The sequence below is a fragment of the Gavialis gangeticus genome, unplaced genomic scaffold (genome assembly GCF_001723915.1).
Source record: "Gavialis gangeticus isolate Ggan-Ray unplaced genomic scaffold, GavGan_comp1, whole genome shotgun sequence".
Taxonomy (NCBI): domain Eukaryota; kingdom Metazoa; phylum Chordata; order Crocodylia; family Gavialidae; genus Gavialis; species Gavialis gangeticus.
This window is the reverse complement of record NW_017729024.1, coordinates 94914651-94935326: the sequence shown is the minus strand read 5'-3', so window position 1 is coordinate 94935326 and position 20676 is coordinate 94914651. Positions and strand designations below refer to the sequence as shown.

Here is a 20676-nt window from a genome sequence, read left to right as displayed (position 1 = left end):
GCAGGAGCAGGATCTCAGGTTTCAGGTGGTCACAGTTGCTTCCTGCTTGGGAAAATGTGAAGATTTCATTTTTAAAAATCAGTTAAAATTAAATATCTTCCACGTGTCAGGTATCCAGGATGTAGCCGTATTGGTTTAGAGGAAAAGGCAATCAGGACTCGTAATTTCAAGGTAATTTGCATCGTCACAGGAGGTGAGAGGCTTCATACCAGCTATGAACTGACTGCCCAGAGGAGTTTTCCATCTATTGACTCCTCTGTGAAATCCTATGAAATATGAACTTTCATTTCTACCCAGAAGAACTGTTACAATCTTTTCTCCAATGCCTGATGAAGGGTGTTTGTGCCCGAAAGCTTGCAATTAAAGAATTTTTTTTTTCAAAAATCTTGTTGGTCTAATAAAATATATCATCTCTACTACAAGTCCTGATTGTCTTTTCCTCTAGACCAATACAGCTACAACCTGGATACCTGTAATAGCATTGCAGCTTTGCCTGTGGGGCAGTCATGTGGTGCCTTGGATAGGGCTGTCTTCTGCTGTGTTAACTGTGGTGATGCAACCAGCTGCCAGTGCAGCAACAGCTGCTTTTGCACCCCCAACAAAGGCATCGACTAGGGATGGTGCCCTAGTCACCCCTCCTCTGTTACACTACTGGCATGAAATGCCATATAATTCCTGAAAACTTAAGTTGGAGAAAAACACAACTATTGGTTGGGGGTGAAGACCTCTCACCTTTAGCCCTATAGCTAGTGAAATTACTCTGGCAGTGAGATACCCACTTCACCTGGAGAAGGCTTTATGTGCATCCTCTATTCCCAGCAAACTACACCAACCACAAACTATGGATTACGCATTGCTCAGAATGCTCTCTAGCTCTCCTTCTGAAGCTGCCCCCCTGCACAGCCAAGAGAGTAAATATGTGTATCCATAAGACCTAAGCAGAAGGAATGTGGCTTACTGTGATGCGCACTGCCCTGAATGGCTCCTAAAGAGGCAGAAATTACCTCTCCATTGTTTATCCATTTTAGACAACAAATATTAGCTGCAAGGCTGAGAAATACCACTGGAGACAGGAGCCGAAACCCAGTGCCTTCTGTTTCAACAGCAGTATGGTCATGGAACAGTCATTCTTAACCTTTTTAGACTTGTTAGATTCAAAGCAAAAGGACAACTAGAGAGTACTCTGGCATGGTAGTTAGAGCCCTTTGCCAGGAAGTGCAGCAGCATGTTCAAAGCCCATCTGAGGTAAGGAATCTAAAATCCAGGTCTGGGTAATTCACCAAACTACTAAACTATTGAGCTAAAAGGTGGATGGGTGATCTTCCTCCTCTGTTTTACTTTGGGCAGTTATGTGTGTATCTGGGCAGTCCTACTCTGACAGAGGTGGAAGCAGTCTAAATGCCACATAAGTACTGAAAACTGCGGTTATGTGACTTTGTAAGTGGCATTTAGGTATGAAAATGTGGAATGGGATTAGGCCTTGACTCTGTACCACACATATACAAGCTAGTCTCTCTCCTGCAATAACTAAACATTGCTATCCACCTATCAGAAGTATGTTCCTTGGCTTGATAATTATGTCTTAAGGCAAATGTAAGTCTTTTCTTCACTTACGTTAGGTATCACTATCTATGCTAGCATTGCACTTATACAGAACCTCAAGGGATATTCACTCAGGCTTAATAGCTGAGACACTAATATAACAGCAACATTTTCTGACAGTATACCCAACTTCTTTTTAAGTAGAATGGGCTGATGTTCCTTATGGTGGACAATAAGTATACAAATTTTACTAGCAGAAGTTGCATAATGAGCTTTCCTTTTAGCAGTCTCTCCATCAGAAACACATACTCTACAACACTTACAAAGTTTAATAAAATGATATAAACATTTCTTCCTTTATAAGAACTTAATGACTCAGTTCTCTTACTAAGCCTTTTTTATTCATAAACCAAAAGCAGGGAGATAACACTGGCACTACTGATATTCTAATTTGTAGGTTTATAGAAATATCATCACTCTATGTATATGGCAGGTTTATAGAAAGAGAGAAAAACAATGATTGCCTCTACAACTGTAGATTATTCATTTGTGTTTGGATAGAATATTAATTGCTCAAAACCCAAACTGATCATTCAAGCTGAAGAAGTGAAACACAGCTCCGTGGAAGGGACTATGGAATGGTCTACATTCTAGGTTTTAAACAGGGTGATGTGAACCATCTTAGGTTCACTTCACAAAAGGTCTATGACTAAAATGTTACAGCTTGGTTTTCAGGATTCTGAAGCAAATCTTCCCCTAAGCTTTCTGTGGAGGTTCAAGTTCAATGAGCTAGGGCTGAGAGAAGCTTGTAATCTTTAGCATTTTATAGACAATCCTTGGACAAAGTGGGAAGAACGCTTGATATCACATTCTAAGAAAAATATCCCATCATTCTCAGTGTGATCCCAGTTACCACTGTAAAGCTTATGGGGCTTCTTACACCCAGTTCAGTAGAACTGGACTTAGAGAAAGGAAAGGCATTTTCCCCGAAGAAAACTCAAAGACTGGAATTTTCAAAGGTGCTATTAAGTACCTGCCTGTTTCCCACTGACTTTCTGGAACTGAAATATGGGATTTGTATACTTCTCTTTGCCCTTTGAAAATCCACTCCCTAAATTCTAAAACCTTTCCCATGTCATAAATATCAGATGACAAACTACAGAACATAGCTGCCTGAAACAATCCATATAAAAAATGTGGCCTCTACCTGCCCAAACCAAATAAGCTAAGGCCTTCAGTTGCTGTTGGTTTGGCCACCCCATTGCATTGTTGGTAATCTTCTAGAAGAAAAGGCAAACTTAAATCAGTGCAAGAACCTCTTCAGTATAGACTGAGAATCACATATTTATGTTGCTATCACCACACCCTCCTGAACTGACACTATTGTATACCACAATAATAAATTCAGTGTAACCCAGTTGAATGAGTCAGCCAGGGAAGGCATGGCTCAGAACTTCATGTTGCAGTCTAAAGCTACACAACTACTTTGAGCAATGCAAGAAGCATAGCTAATCAAAACCCAAAAGTAAGACTTTGCTTTTGCCACCCCACAAGACAGACTGCCAGTCTAGTCTTAAGTCATTGTAATCTTTTCTGTGTAGTTCGTGGAAAAACTCACTTTGAGAAACTCTCAACCTTTCAGCTCACTGAAGTGAATGGTTCAGTTAGAGCAGTTTTGCTAAGCAGATTCTGTCACACAATGTGATTTAGGAGAAGAAACGTTTTTTAAAATCTAGGCCAGCAGGGTAATGAGTGGTGTATGACCAGGGCATCAGCCTGGGCACCCATGTAGAGGGGGTGCAAGAATAGCAGCCTACCTCAGCTGCCACAGCTGCTGCAGTTGGCCTAGCTCTTGACACAGGTCCTGCTTCCCAGAATGGAGTCCCTGGCTGTAATGCCTCTGCTCTAGCCCAGTGATGGGACAATATTTAGAAGAATGTATGTATATTGCAACCAGGTGGAATCAGATCATGAGCTACTCCTGCCAACTCCTTTGTCACTGCTACACCAGCAGTAAGTAGCCATTGTTTGTATTTGACACATTCTGAAAAGAGACTGCTGCATTTTCCATCAGCTCCCTGAATCTAGACTGCAGTTGCTTGTAGGGTATTCTAGATGTATTCCAGAGAGTAATGCCACACTCCATCCTTGCCTTGTCTATTCTTCTCCACCAGCCTCATTCACCTTCTGTAGCCTTTTATCTCCCACTCTTTCATTTGTTTTTCCCAATTTGAAATTCTTCTTGTTAGGCAGTGAACTGGGAACTCACTAACCTATGGGCTATGACTTGGAACAACTCCAGCATCAGATTGATGAAAGGATTTTTTTTCTGGCTTGAATTTCTGGGCCTCCTCATGTGCTCTCTAATCAGGTTAATATTTACCATAACTACTTTTGTAATCATCTATTGCCAGAACCCTGAGCAGCAATTTGAAAAAAAATGCCGTTAAATGAAGCCAATGAAGATTATGCATTCATATTTTAGCTCCATGAAACAGTTATCTAATTGCTGTGCTGGTTTGTACCTTGCTTTTAAACCATCTTCTGACTACTCTTTACTTTAAGGAGGCTCTCTTAAAAGTGCAGGAGCAAGATAGCCCAATGCAACAGAAGAATGGGAAGTGCAACAGGAGATCAGTATAACCAGACAGAAATCTCTTCAATCAGTTGAAACTCAAAAAGGGATCCTATAAAAAGTGGAAACATGGTCATAGTACTAGAGAGGAGTATAAGAGCAATGCACGGGTGTGCAGTTGAGAAAATTAGGAAGGCCAAGGTGCAATGTGTGATACAGCTGCCACGGGACATAAACAAGTAATAAAGAGGTATTCAACATGGCCTAGCCCCTGACACAGCTCCTGCTTCCCAGAATAGAGTAAGAGAAACAGTCAAAAATAAGAGAAATACTACAGAATACTTATGGAACGTGGAAAGCAATCTAGTTGCAGACAATGAAGAGAAGGCTGAAGTATTTAATGCCTTTTTTACTTCAGTCGTCATAAATAGGTGAGGCTACCAGATGATGAGTACAGTTGGCAGCAAAGACAGGGAAGGAGACAAACAGCTTAAGGTAGTAGAAGAATGGGTTAGAGATTAGTTAGAGAAGCTAGATGCTTTCAAGTTGGCAGGGCCAGATAGGATGCACCTGAGGGTACTGAGGAAACTGGCTGAGGTAATTTCAGAGCCATGGGCTATCCTTTGTAAGAACTCCTAAAGGTTGGATGAGGACCCAGATGACTGGAAAAGTGCAAATATAAAGCCCCATCTTTAAGAAAGGGAATAAGGAGGATCCAGGGAACTACAGACAAATCAGCCTAAGCTTGATACATTCAAAGATCATGGAGCAGGTCCTCAAGGAACCTATTGTGAAGCACCCCAGGAACAAGATGATCAGGAAAAACAGCATGGATTTACCAAAGCAAGTCATGCCTGACCAACTTGATTTTCTTTTATGATATGGTGACAAACTCTATGGATGGGGGAAAAGCAGTGAATGTGATCTACCTGGACTCTAGCAAGGTTTTTAACATTGTCTCTCACAACATTCTCATTAATAAGCTAAGGAAATACAGACTAGATAAAAATACCGTAAGGTAGATATACAACTTATTGGGCTACTGAACTCAATAAGTAGTCATCAATGACTCATTGCCTAATTGGGAGAAGGTATCAAGTTGGGTTTCCTGGGTGGAGGGGAGGGGGAGGACTGTTCTGGGTCCAGTATTATGTAATGTATACATTAACCATATGTACTATGGGATTCAGTGCATGCTTAGCAAATTTGTGGATGACACCAAGTTGGGTGGAGTTGCAGATAGACCAGAGGATACGGCAAGGATCCAGAATGATCCGAGTAGCTTGAAGAAATGGTTCACAATCTATTAGACGAGATACAGCAAGGACAAGTACAAAGCCCTGCACTTGGGACTGAATAATTGCATGCAAAACTACAGACTGAGAAATGACTGGCTGGCCTCCAGTACTGCAGAAAAGGATTTGGGGGTTAAGCTGAATATGAGCAAACAGTGTGCCCTTATTGCAAAAAAACCCCAACAGTATACTAGTTGTAGTAACAAGAGAATCACTTTCAAATCAAGGGAAGTGATTCTTCCTTTGTTTAGTGCTGATGAGGCCTCACCTGGAGTCCTGCATCTGGGTTTTGGGCCCACACTTCAAGAAGAATGTGGGCAGTTTGGAAAGAGTCCAATGCAGAGAAACAAAAATGATTAAAGGCCTGGGAGTAGGGCTGTGTGAAGCTTTGGGTGCTGATTCAATTCGGAGGAGATTCGGCCGAATTTGATGGGTGACTCTCCAAATTCAAATCTAACCAGGGGACCAATAAAAAGGTTTGAAGCTCTCCAGATCTTCAGAAGAGATTCAGAGAGCTTCGATGATTTGGACAGTCCCTGCCTGCTGCAGCAGGGAGATGGAGCCAGGCTTGGAGCTGGAAACTAGGAGGTGGGAGAGTGGGGGCTGGAGTAAGGGGGAGGGGACCATGGGGGGACCCCTGCCAGGCCCCATCCCCTGACTGCTCCCCCTGACCCCTGCCCATGCACCCAGAGCCCCCATGGCTGCCCTGCCCAGCCCAGCTCCCAGTGCTTTAAAAAAAGGCCCCAACTCACCAAGTGCTGCCAGGCACAGAGGTGATCCTTGCTGCCCCCCCCCCCCTTTCCCAAGCTGCATGGGGGGCTCTGTCATGAGCCTCCCCCCCACTCTTCCAACCCCACATGGCTGCCCTGCCCACCCCAGCTCTGGCCATTTAAGAAAAAAACAACAAGAAAATCCTCTGGACTCACCAGCTTCTGCAACCACCTTGGGGCTTCAGGCGGCTTGTGCAGTGCCCCCCACGTGGTGCAGGGCAGAGGGGACAGTGGGGATCGCCCCATGCTGGAAGGAACTGGTAAGTCTGGGGATTTTTCTCATTTATTTTTTCCTTAAAGAGCTGGAATGTGGGCAGGTAGGGCAACCATGGCAGGGGGGGCAGCTGGGACAGCAGGGGGGAGTTCGGGGGGCTCATGCAGAGCCCCCCACACAGCGTGGGGCAGTGGGGGGGCAGCGGGGATCAGGCCTCCGCCCAGCAGCACCCAGTGAGTCGGGGCTTTTTTTTTCAAAGTGCCAGGAACTGGGGCTGGAGAGGAAGCCAGCACCAGGGCTGGGAGAGCCGGCGGGGAATGGGTCTAGGTGATTCAGAGATTCAGAGATTCAGCAGCAGCTGAATCTCCAAATCAGATTAGCTGGATTGATTTGGGACAGTGATTTGAATCACGAAATCGAATTGCTATCCCCTGAATCGGCCAAATCTGAATCCAAAACAAATACTAGCCGCTTCATACAGGCAAGACTGGGAGGCAAGACTTATGAGGAAAAACTGAAAGAACTAGGATTATTTTGTCATGAGAAGAGAAGACTTAGGGGGATTTGATAAGTCTTCAGATACCTGAAGGGTGATTATACAGAGCATTGAGATGGGCTATCTTCTCTAACTATAGGGCACAGGACTGGGAATAATGGCCTCAAGGTTCAGCAGGGAAATTTAGACTGGAGATTAGGAGGAAGTTTCTGACTATGAAGGTGTTCAGGCTTTGAAAGAGGCTACCTAGAGAAATTGTGGAATCTCCATCCTTGGCAGATTTCTACAGCAGGTTAAACAGATTCTTGACTGGGGTGATTTTGTCAGGAATAATTGGGTCTTGATCAGGGAGCTGGACCAGGTGACCTTGTGAGGTCCCTTTCAGCTCTAATTTTGTATGGTTTGATGATCCTAATTTATTGATACCATCTGCATTCACAGAGCTTCCATTTGTTTGCACAAATGTATATTTAAAGCTGCTAGCACTTTATAAGGAGACAGGTTCCTAAATTTTCAGTTGTGCTTTATCCTATATTCTCATTTTAATTATATTGTGATTAATTCTTAACTATTACCTATGGTAAATAATTAAAAAATAAAATTAAAATAAAAAAAATAAAGCCAAATAAAAAGATCCCTGTACTCATATACCACATCAATCCACAATTTAAAGTAATGTTTCCAATGTTAATATACCTAGATCTACAAAGGGAGAGTAATACACTGTAACTTTTTAAATCTCTGGTGACACACATTTCTTGCAATATATCTCACTAATTAAAGTAAAATACCTTGTGGAATACCTTTTGAGTAATTTCACTCATTTTCATTAATTCTGGCTAGTGAAGTCAATTTAAATTCAGTCTTACAAAGTGAGACCTGGAGCATTTGCCATTTCATCTGCTAACACAGTCAAAGGGACCTACAAACAGTCACTTGCTCTGTAGTAAATAGTAAGAAGGTAGGAGAGCAGAAAATAACTACAGTAAAAAAAGGTTTTTTATGCTCAATATTCTGGAATAAAGATATTTATCTGAAAACATGAAAGAATCTTTCTAAAATCAGAAGCAAATCTACACTGATGAGTTTATGTATTTTCTCTCTCCTGCATTTGCTTTGTTATTTGCTCTCTTCTCTCCAAACCCTCAATTTATTTCGGGGTGGGGGGAGGTTCTAGGTTTTCTGTTGTTTTGCCTTTTGTAACAATTTAGCTGTTCTAAGAAACAGTTTTTCCACAAACTACAGTCTGTGTACTTAGGGGTTAATGCAGAAAGGTTATTGCCTAACTGGCACAATACAACAGAAGACTTAACATCTTCCATATGTGTGTGAGAATTCTGTTGAAAAGAGCTTTGTAGATTAGTACAACAGTCTGCACTGATGAGGTTTGATAATCTAGGGGAATCAGATGCCCTCTGGTTCCTCAAGGCAAGAAGAATAGCAGGGATGAAATCCTGGCCTCGTGGAAGTGTGTGCAAGTGTTACTTTTGATTTCAGTGGGTCCTATGATTTTAGCCCAGCTCTAGACACTGGTGAAACTAATGACTTTCCTTGTGTTAGATAGTGATTCTTGTCAGAAATTAAATCATACAGCAATTAAAAGCATGGCAGTCAAGGGAACTTTGGCCTTCCAGATAAGCAGACTGGGGATGCCCTTCTTTTTTCTGCCATAACACTGAAAGCTGTATCCTGAGTGTAGCAGCTCTTTATTCAGGAACCACACCAAGTCTTCAGGTATGCACATTGGACTGGGGACCATTACCACCACCACTCTAAGCCTATGGAGCAGGTATCAGCTATCTGAGATGCTACCACTCCTTCTGTTCAGACTGCCAAGGGAGAAGGTGTCTCCCAAAAATTCTTCAGGAAGTTAGAGAAGCAAGAGGAGAGGTCTACATGTGCTGGGGCCCTGCCAGAATGGCAGGAAAAGCCCATATAGTGTGGGAGATGTGTGTAATCCCTACAAAAGACTCTGTGTAGTGGAGGCCATAGTCAAACTACAGGGAAGTGATGTTGGTATTTATCATGAAAGAGGCAACTCTTGTGTGGATGACTCATCCCATACTGCCCCAGTCAATGCTATGGGTGACAGATAAGTGGGGTGTTGCTGGAATAACATTGCGCACCCATAGGGCCCCACATTAACTTAATCCATCTTTAAAAACCCAGCACTACTTACCTAGAAAAGAGGCCCACAAATAAAACTGTAGAACCGTAATAATATGTGGACTGCAGTGGTTGATGGAGCTCAGTGAGACTGGAGAATCTAGCCTGAATCATGCTTGTAGATTAGATTATAGAAATTAGTAAAATTGCTGGAGCTTTCCCAAAGGCAGGACAAGTTCAGCATGAGTACATTTCAGAGCTTTCACAACTAGTTAAAATACAAGACTGATAATACTGCTGCTCTCAAATCACTTCTGAAATCCAACAGAAGGTTGTTAATATTGATATGGTTAATATACATCAAACAGGATTCCTTTAATTTTTCGAATCAAAAAATTCTCCACAGTGTTGACATTTCCTCACTGAACTCTCAGGATTGTTTGGTTTCAGAGACTGTAGGGCCCAAGACGCATTTTGTTTTAAATAATCCTTCATAAAAAATTCAGCTTTCAGTCTAATATGATTGAAACTCAGCTTGAGTATGTTTTATAATGCATTGAACTGGAAAGACTATAGGTGTTGAATTATTCAAAAACATGATAGGGAAAATAGTGATATATATGTGTGCATACAGGGAAGGGTGATCAAAGAAATCAGCGCGACTTGATATGTCTTGTTATCTCATTTTATTTACTTTTCAGAACTCATCCAAATTTAGAGGGGAAAAAAATCAATATCAATTTTCACCTCTGTCACGTTCTACACTTCAATTATTAATGAATGTCAAATTTGACCACATTTCTTCATACCACCTGCTCTGCAATAATATTTCTGAGCCTTTATTAAAAATGTAAAATTGTCATTGAATTTCCAAATATGATTCTCCAGTGGCTAATTCAGCTTGTTTTATTAATAAGCGGGTTCTGATGAGTAATACTAATTTAATATGCCTGCATGTAAGATTAAACCATAAATTATTCCTGCTGAAGGTGATAAGATTTGACTGCTGTGTGGTTGTTAGGCAATAACCCCTCTGCATTAACCCAATAAGTGCACAAGGCTGTTGGAAAAACTGTTTCTTAGAACAGCTAAATTGTTAACATTCTCAGCCTGATTTAGGTATTTCCTATACATTTTTACATAGATCTCTCCCCCACACAAGAGCATGGAAAGAATAGCAAGTGAATAACACGGTAGCACTCATTAAGTTTTATACACATATACACCAAACCCCAAAGACGGAATATAGAATTTGGTAGGCCTGCAACCCCAACTTCCTGAAAAAGCATACAATAATAAGCATTGATTTATACTAGGCTTTGCAAGTTTCATTAATGTCATTCATATTAAAACACTTCATGGTGGCATTTACAACCTCTACTGTGCTAAATAATATTCTCAATTTTGATTTTGTGTTAAGTATTATAAAATAAATTGAATTATGATGGAACCAAGACCACTAAAGCAGTTTAAGTCATTGAGTGTTACCTCCTTATTGATGATATATTATTTTAGGGAAGAAGTTATTCAAATAGCTGCACAAGAAACACTGAATCCACTTATGAAGGTTTATTTTTCCATGCAAACGTCCACTTCTATATATTATTATATTGCATTTAGAATAATTTAGACAATGTTGCCCATATAACAATTGCAATTCTTACAATATTTGACTATCTTATTGCATTAAACTTTGAAGATGGTCAGAATAAGGTTTCTAGAGCATAAGATCATAGCATCATCAAGAAATAGGGCTGGAAGGGACCCCCACAGGTCATCTGATCCAACCCCCTGCCTAACACAGCATCATCCCAATCCAAAACATGATATATAAATCCATAAACTGACCTTTTAGTTAAACTACCTTCAACCAAGACACAACACAAAATATAATCCCCTACACCTGCCACAGGGAAAGCAGGGGGATACAACAAACAGCCAATGTTATTGGCTAGGGAATACCAGAAGGATTATTTTAAATATAATACTGTGTCTGGGTCCCACTACCTCTCATTCCTACATAGCCATCATACTTTTATAAAAACACGTGAATGTATTGAGATTGCCTCTTTCTTGTTGAAGGTCAATAAAATATGGCAACACATTATTCATTGCATTTTCACAATATTCCTGAGAGCCTGAGAAAGAGGAAGGAGTGGGAAACTGTAATTCTGGCAAAGCACGTAGAACTTGATTTGGCTCTCACAATATTGTTGTTAATAATATTGTCGGTATTGGCATCACATTGTTACCTGATGAATTTCCTTTTGCGCAGGGGAGAGATGGGAGGGGAAGGGAAATACACAAGCTGAGGAATAAACTCTTACAAGAGCCACTGAACATGGCAAACATTACTACTTCCTGCTTCAAGTATAACGTGCAATTACTTGACCTTGTAGCCTATCCTATAATAACCATAAAAGATGTACATATGTATCTAAAAAATGTACCAAAACCAAACACTCCACTGAATGCACAATCTTCCCTTGGGGAAATGGTGATGGAAAGAGTGAATGGCACATGACAGATATTGGTCAGAGCACTCAATACATTGCTGGAGGGTGCTTGGTTACTATGGTAATGAGGGCAGAATAAAAACCTATATAGAACTTGACAGCACTGGTTTCAGTTGAGTTAGTCCTCTTTTAGACTCATGTCAGTGATATTAGGATTGGGCCCAATCATGCTTATCAACACACAGTGGCTTGTAAAAATGATCCAAACATATTTTGAAAGAATACTGTAGTGCTGAAGGAATATTTGCTATTAGGTGGCTTGATTACCTAGTGGTGATATTTACAGATTTCTGAATGACCTTGGGGTACTCATTCACAAGCTGCAAGGAATTGTAAAACTGGTGTTTTTCCAAGTAGAGGATTTTCTTGTGTCAGTCATGATCCTCCCCCCCCATGCCTTCCCTCCTCTAAAGAAGAATGAAGATGAACCATTATGATCATTAAAGAGGAACTTTTTGAGGTATGTTGCTAATTAAATATTACAAAACATTGCACATTTGTTTCTATTATGTACAAATTCCAATATTTTATACTATTTATTCCATTATTTATAATCTACTAAAGGACAAAAGCATTTATTGTGTCCCTATTTATCTTTTTTTTTCCAGTTTCAAAAGCATCAGTCATCCAAGCAGGCAGCTGAAGCAACACTACAAGAATCAGATGACCACTCACACAACATGCAAGTAGTGAAGTGAAGAGTCTGAGAATAAACTATTATCTGATGTATGTTTGCAAATGGAGAAAAATACATTTGTAATAGTCTGACCACAAATGATTCACAAACAGGGAAAAGGGCTAAATTAGCTGGATAATTTATTTGCAATGAATAATTCAACCTGCTCTATTAAAGATGTTTAAAATAGTAACTATAAAAAGGTTTAATTAATGACTGGAAAATTGATGTTGGGCAATATGGCTCTGAAATGAGATTGTCTGACATACTCTACAGTAAGTCTACTAGGTTAAATTTGTGTCTTTTCTTTGTAAAAAAAAAAAAAAAGAGCCGTATATGATAGATGTTGGCATTTTGCTTTTCTCAGATATTAGACCAACATATACTTTTTTCCATTACTAGCTGATATTAGTTTGTGCGGATATATGTGAGAATTGAAGGCTAATTAGAAAGTAATGTTCAGGCTTTTGGGTTGGCCAACTGGCATCCATCCTAGTGTGCAATGTTTCTGATCCATGTAAGTTGCTAAAAAAATGTGAATCCATATCATATCAAATTTACTATAAAGCTTACAAATTAAATGCAATTTGCTCAGAACTAAGGCAATAGTATTATTAGCAAGTTAAAATAAGATTAAATCAATGCAACTATCCTATCAAAAAGTTAGGCTTAATATTGGGTTGGCATTAAATTATCCAATAAGTTAAAACATCAAATTAAAACTAATAAATAATACATCTTTAGAAATTCTAAAGAAAATGCTAAGCAATTGTTGTAAATTCCAACCAAATAATGTAATCAAAGTCTACCAATCTGGTTAAATTCCTTAATATTGAGAACAAATTACTAAGTCTGTGAACCGTAACCTTCAAGCTAATAGAAAATTCCTTCTTAGGATTCTAGACCTATGCAAGGGCCAACTCCACCCACTCAGTGAATCCTCCCAAAGATAATCTAGGCAGACATAAATAAAACACACTTACTTAGTGAGCAAAAGTTTGACAATGGCTGTTTACTAGTAATTATAGAAGATCATTTCAAATTTCATAGGAGTTTTAAACATACAAAAACTCTGTAAAGATAAAATGTTATAATATTGAGGGGCATTTAAACATGAGGATTTTTTTCTGCCCCCTCCTTGTGCAGATTTTATTATTGGTTCATACACAAAATCATGCTCTCATATGCTAAAATTAAGCAATATAAAACCCCCCTGTAAAGATAAAGAACTGGAAAAAAAATTAAAAATGAGATAATGGTCATAACAGGGGTTTATGAACTCTTCAGCTTTGCAGTCTCTCAACCGTCCTGTCCTGGAGCTTCTAGTGATTTTCGTTAGTGGAAATTATTTGGTTATGGTTAAAGACTGGCATAGCCAATGTGATGATATCTTGATTTCTTCACCTGAACATGGTCAGGAAAGATTCTGACATTATGCTTCCATCAACTGATTTGTATAAGATGAGTTTTCTCATCCTTACCCTTGATTCTTATGACTTGCATACTTTTCTTCCTTTACCTTAAGTGACTTCCTCTAAAGTTTGTGAACAAAACAGGTATAAGACCTATATGGATGCCATGCACTTTTTTCCAGACAGGTTAAAAGTAGGTATCCTCCTGATTCAGAAAGATTCTGGTTCCATTAGATGTTGATTTTGGAATAAATAACGCTCTATAATTGATGTCTATCCTGCTGCTTCCTGGAATGGCTACCTTGTTACAATAATTTAATTTTTGTGATGCTATTTGGTTGGCTTCTTTCATAGATTTCATAGACATTAGGGCTGGAAGGGACCTCGGAAGGTCATCGAGTCCAGCCGCCTGCCCAAAGGGCAGGAAGTCAGCTGGGGTCATATGATCCCAGCAAGATAAGCATCCAATTTGCTCTTGAAAGTGTTCAGTGTAGGTGCTTGAACCACCTCCGATGGCAGGCTGTTCCAGACCTTGGGGGCTCGGACAATAAAGAAATTTTTCCTTATGTGTTCATCTTCAGACTGAAGAACGAGTTGCCTACTTTTAATTTGATCCATAGCTTTTTGACCTATCTGCAGAGCCTACAAGAGAAATTTGGTGGCCTGATACATCCTTGTAGGGGGACTCTCCCACCTCCCATTTTTTAAACATAAAATAATGATCTGACTGTTTTGGGAGGGAGAGAGGGGTATGGAACTTGGTGGCCTAGTACAACTGGACCCCCCTATACTAGCTCTTTTAGGCCCAGCCTATCTGGTCTCAGTGGTCCCATGGGGCATTAATATTCACAATGCCATAGCTTCCAGGGTCACAGAACCATCCAAACATACCTACAACTTCATCATAAAGTCTAAGGAAAGGAAATATTTGTTTTTCCATTCCTGGATGGATCTTGAAACAAGAGAACTGTGTAAAAGCTCCACCAAAATAAATAAATAAATAAAAATTTTGTTTTTTAAAAATACCAAACATCTTTGGACTTCAAAAAAAAGTTTGGGGTCAAGCTTATTAAATTTTGGATATTATTTTGGGAATTTTTTTTGTCTAAACCAATTTGTTTGGGCCTCATCTAGCAGCAATTGCGCAGTGTAGTATTATTAATGCAGCAAAGAGGAAGGATTCAAAATTGCCCAATGGTAAGCTGGTGGCATGTAGGACAGCTGGCAGCACTGTGCAGAGGAATGGCTGCTGAGCACATCAGTGGTCAGTTTTCACACAGTACTCAACAAAGAAAAATATGTAGCAAATAAGCAGTAAAAATTCAATCACCAACCGGACCTCAAGGAGATGAAATAGGTTTTAATAACATAAGAGGGAAGATATTGTAGCAAAGAGAGAATAAGAATTGGAACTAAAATAATAAGTGTTGCTTTCTAATGATTTCTGGTTCTTACTATGAAAGTCCCAGAGGTTTTTAGCTAGTCTCAAGAGGGCAAGGGAAAAATGGGGAAGAGAGAAAAGTTGCTTCAGTACCGCAATTCCAACCAAAAATAGAAAGTCAGTGATTTATTTGTCAGACTCCAGGAAGACTTTGGTGAGAGGGGGAAATGTACAAATAGTCTGAACTTGTTCCAGCTGAGGAAAAAAACATAGTAGGTAACATGCTTAGGAAATGGTAATACAAACCATAGAAAAATATACAAATTTACAGCTTAGCTAAAGGGTTATTGAGTGTTTAAAGCCAAAGATGAGATATACTTCAGAGGAAAAAAATTCCCTTTGCTATACTTGCATCTCCTAGCTTGTTCTACAACCTAAAGTTTTGCCAAGAAATAGTAGACGTCAGGGTAGTGATGCACCTTGTAGACTAAATGAATCAGAGATGCATACACTTTTGGGAATAACAGCTAACTTCATCAGATCTTAAAATTAATAGTAAGCTGATTTTGATGCGGTTGCTTATTTGGACAAAGAGAAACTTCTTAAAGAGAGATTAAGGAAGGAGGGCTAAATCCTCAGTTATACCACAGCCAGAGAGAGAAAGAAAGCAGATGTAGCTGTCCACTGTGTTTAGGTCAGATGTAAGAACTCTTCTCATTGCCAGATAAGTCCAAAGGACCTGTAGCAAAGGCCCTTGCTGTGTTTGACTAAACTGTATTTATTTTAAACCATTACTACCTACTTGATTTTCAGATCCTATGGGGCTTGTGGGCTATACTGTCACTCCAGATGTAACTCTGCTGAAGTAAGTATATGTGCAGTGGGGAAACAGAATGAAGAATTGGACATTACAGTCCTTATTTCACAGGCTACTCACTCTATGGTGTAGTGGCTCCAAAGCAAGTTTAATGCACCAGAACCTTCCTATCCACCACTCTGATGGGAATTGAGGTGTGAAGATGCAGTCTTTCCATCTTCAATTATTATTTACAGTAATCTCATAAGCAGGGAACTGGGTTTTTCATTCACCGTGGAAAAACGTGGATTTTATCATTTTAAGGAGAAAAATGTATTTCCCCCTTTAAAGAAGAAAAAGGAGGGAAATGGCAGGTTTCCCTGTACAGGCTGGCAGAGTCCCAGGCTGCAAGGGGCTGGGAGGAGCAGTAGGAGGACTATCAGGCACGGGGTGCCACGTGCATGTGCAGATGTAAACATGCACATGGTAGCCAGGAAGCATGAGAACAGCTGCTGCAGCTCCCCACAGGTACATCTATGAGTGGGGATTGAGACCCCCATAGCGAGGGAGGGAGAGAGTTGGGCAGGGCTGTGGCTGTGGCTGGGGGCATTGCCCAGGTGAGGTGGTGCCTGGGGCTTGGGGTCTTGGGCCAGGCAGGAATGTGCAGCTACAGGGCCCAGGTGGGGAGTGGGACAGAACTGCAAGCAGCTTCTCTGGCGGGGGCAGTTAGGGAGCTGTCTCCCTGTCAATGTGTGCACTCCTGGGGGGGACAGGAGGCACATGCCCCCCAGATTTGTGCACTGGGTGGGGCAGATGCAGGCTGGCTGCTGTGGGCTTGGGGGTCCCCACCCTCCCCCACGGGCCTCCATGGCCTGGTGGGCAGGACCTGGTGCAGCAGGGCAGAGAAAGGCAGGGAAGCTCAGTTCTGCCACTGGGAGCCCTGTGCTGGCATGGCGAGGTGCCTCCTGCCCGCCCGGCAGCAGTGGGGGTAGCAGTGTGGAGCTGTGTCCCCTGATGCTGCCAGGATGATGGGGGTGCCTCACCATGGTGGCGCAGGGCTCCAGGCAGTGGCATAAAGCCTCCCTGCCCCACTCTGCCCTCCTGTGCCAGGTCCCATCTGCTGGGCCATGGAGGCCCCAGGGGATAAGCAACAAAGTGGGGAGCCCCAAGCCTGTAGCTACTAGCCCACTTCTGCCCCTTCCCCACTATGGGCTCTGCTCCAGCAGCGCTGCCTGTGGAGGAGGGGAAGCAGGGCTCTGTGCTCCACTCCAGCTGCAGCAGCCACTGCTTCCCACGGGTGGCAGCCAGGGCTAAGGCATTGCTGGGAAGAGCAGGAGGCTGTGCACATAGCCCAATAGCTCTGGCAGCTGGGGGCTCCCTCTGGAAAGGCTGGGGGAGGCAGATGGCTGTGGGGTTATGGATGGTGAGTGAGGGGCATAAGCGGGGTTGTGGGTTAGGAGTGAGGGGCAATGGCATGGCCAGGGCACTGGCATGTTAGGGCTGGCCAGCAGCACAAAGCAGTGGGAGTGGGGATGATAGCCACAGCTGGACCCACATCCTGGTGAGTGAGGTGGGCAGGGAGAGCTGTTTTCCATGAAAGAAAACCTAAAATCAAATGCCAAAATCTATAAGTATTTTGAACTTCTTTGGTTTTAGTGATAGGGCTGTTAGTGATTAGGGCTGTTAGACATGGTTGGAATCTGCCCCAGACTGAGACAGTTCCTGGCCAGCCCTGGGCCGTGAGGGGAAGCAGGGAGGTCCAGAGATCTAGGGCTGCTTGGCTCCCAGGTCCTGTGAGGAGATTGAAGATGAGCAGTACTGCAACAGCGGAGGGGGGAGAGGACTAGGGGCAGAGAGCTACCCTGTCCTGGCACTACTAGGCTCCCAGGTCCTGGAGGGAGCTGGGAGCTGAGGAGTGCTGAGACCAGGGGAGGTACTTGTCCCTTGTGGCAGCAAATTTGGTCCTGGCCAACATCTAAACATGGGGCACATCTGCACATGCATTTGCTCCAGGTGGGTTTACTTCAGCTTAAACCCACCCTGGGCAGGCATCTACACATATAGAGATGTGGAAGCAGATCTGCTGCTCCTGGCAGCAGTCTTCTCCCACCCCATCCAGGCCTGCACTGGCCCCCTGGGTGCTAGCTCATGGGGTGGAAGGGAGTACAGAATCAGGAGACACCTGTCTCCTGGAAGGGGCTGGGAGATTGCTCCCTGCCCTTGGCAGGCTGCCTGCTGCTGTAGCGGGCTTCACCACCAGAGCCTGGGCAAGGACAATGCCCCCTTGTCTGGGCAGCAGGTTGCTCCTGTACCCTGCTCCCTGAGTGGGGGCATAGGATTTGGAAAGAGCGGCAGGGTAGGGCACAGTAAATAATCATGAGTAAATTTGCTACTTGTACTACAGGTAGCAAATTTACTCATGTAACCCGGATACACCCAAGGGTGTACCCTATTCTCAGTTGAATAGGATGGGTAGGCAGGAGGGGGTGCTGTGAGAGGGAAGCCAGAATTTCAAGCAGAAATCTCTTTCCTCTATAAAGCAAGCCCAACGTTCTTAACTTTATACAATTTATTAAGTTACAATATACATAAACATAAAACTGAGTATCATATACATATATTTACACAGAGAACACTAACCAATAACGAAGGTCAAATTCTAAATAACACTATTTACAACATCACAATACAACATTTCAGCTACAAAATATAAGGCGCAAACATGAAGAATCTTAATTACATCTATTCCTTAATATAGTCCCTGATTCATAGCAAGAGATAGTCCTCCTTCCAATGGGGTCCCTTGGTGGGTGTCCAGGAAGCACCAGAGGCCCCTCCCCTTAGGGTCTTGAATAGGTGGGGGTGCTGCTCACATAGCCCCTTCTGTGGGGTTGCCTGCTCCAAACGTCTTTCCCTTGTGGGACCCAAGGGCCCAATGACACACGCTCCCTCAGGTGGTAGTGGTCAGGGCAGAGCTCGATGGGGTTTCCTCTGCTGGAGTGCTTCTCCAGGCCTCTCCTGAGCTGCTGGGCTCCTCTCCACCTTGTGCCACACTCTGGCACCAAGGGCTCAGCTCCTCTCAGGTGCTGCACCACTGCTGCTGGCTCCTGGGTGCTGGGCCTCACGCTGCAGCACTACCATTTCCCTGTGCCCTGGCTCAGCACTGAGAGTTCTCATAGCATAGGCCAGGCCCTTCAGACTCTGTCCATCAGTCCTCAAGCTGGATGGCTAACCCAAGCAGCCTCCACTGCTCCCTGGCTCCCAAGGCTCGGGTCCGTGCACTGCCCTGTGCACTGTGGGACCTGGCTGCTTGCCAGGAGATGGGGCCTGAGCTGCCTCACTGCAGCCCCAAGACTTTTTCCCCATGTGCTACCCCATGTGCTGTGTGGCCCACTGGCCCTGCTGGGGTTGCAGGCTCAAGCTGCCACTTGCAGCTCCCAAAACCTGGGCTCTGCACACCAAACCATGCACCATAATGGGCTCAAGCAGTCACACACCACTCCCAGGGTCAGGTCTCAGGTCTCTGCGCACATTCTCTGTGCTCCATCAACAGCCTGAGCGGTCTGATACTGCTCCCAATGCTGCTTCTCCAATAACCTTGGGCCTACTGCCTGTTGAGGGAGAGCTCCCCAGCTTTTCTTGGCTCCACTCTTCTTGAGTCCCTCGCTGCATCTGCCCCCCATGCTGAGCATGCAGCTCCCGGACTCTGCCCCTGAAGTCTTCTGGACCTGACAGTTTACAGTCTTCAATCAGGTTTGGGGCAGCTCTTCTCCCCCTCCCTTCAGGAAAGGGGCATGACTTTATTTCTCCTGCTGCCTCCTGATTGGTGGATGGGCTCCACCAATCAAAACAGCAGGAACTCAAGCCGGGGACTCAACCCAAGCTCTGAAAGGTGAGCCTGCTACACTCGCAATTAGAGCAAATTACTGCACAGTACGCATCTGCACATGTAGATGGTGACGCTTACTGTGCAGTAATTGTATCTAATCTCAAGTAAAGCACCCACTGATTATAAAGCACCTTTGACCTTCCTGCAGGTCTTAGTAGTATTGGATGGAATGACATTTAGATGGTATAACTCCTTCCCCTCAGATGCAGAGTGGTATGAAAAGTATGAGCTTCTATTTGCTAAATTCTGCAAAATTCCACAAGATTCTATTCCTTCTCTACTTTTCAACATATTTTATGATACAGTCAGAGAAGAGTATGAGACAGTTACCAGTTATAGGATAACAAACACAATTCCAGCAATATCCCTTTTTCCTTATCTCCTCAGCTGGTGCAGATATTGCTGTCTTCTTGCTGGTCCAGAGGCTAAAAGAAACAGGAACATGAGTGAGAAATAGCTGGTTTAGCGTAAGACTGAAATGCAGTTGGCAAAGAGGAAGCATGTGGAAGGACAGCCAAGAAATAGTTTCATAGTTTCATAGATTTAGGGTCGGAAGGGACCTAGTAGATCTTCTAGCCCGGCCCCCTGCCAGGGCGGGAGAACAACAAAACCCCAAAACAAAAACGGGACTCAAATGAGTCCAGCCAGGTAGGCATCCAGCCTCTTCTTAAAGACCCCCAGGGTAGAGGCCAGCACCACTTCCCTTGGAAGTTGGTTCCAGAGCCTAGCTGCCCTAACTGTGAAGTAGTTTTTGCAGATGTCCAATCTATACCTCCTCTCCGTCAACTTGTGCCCATTACTCCTTGTTATGCCAGCGGGCGCTAGGGGAAACAGCGCCTCCCCCAAACCCTTCTGGTCCCCCCTAGTGAGTTTATAGACGGTCACCAGGTCCCCCCTCAGCCTTCTCTTGTGGAGGCTGAATAGGTTCAGGTCCCGCAGTCTCTCACTGTAGGGTCTGCCCTGTTGTCCCCGGATCATGCGGGTGGCCCTCCTCTGGACCCTCTCCAT

General features: G+C 43.1%; 1 long non-coding RNA gene across 1 annotated transcript in view; it reads right to left on the bottom strand.

Annotated features, from left to right (window-relative positions):
* The window catches only part of LOC109297569, a 243259-nt gene that overhangs the window by 10953 nt on the left and 211630 nt on the right, over positions 1 to 20676 (bottom strand). Inside the window, exon 3 of the long non-coding RNA XR_002097354.1 lies at positions 19999 to 20093. This is a non-coding gene — a long non-coding RNA (uncharacterized LOC109297569). The remainder of the gene's footprint in view (positions 1 to 19998; positions 20094 to 20676) is intronic.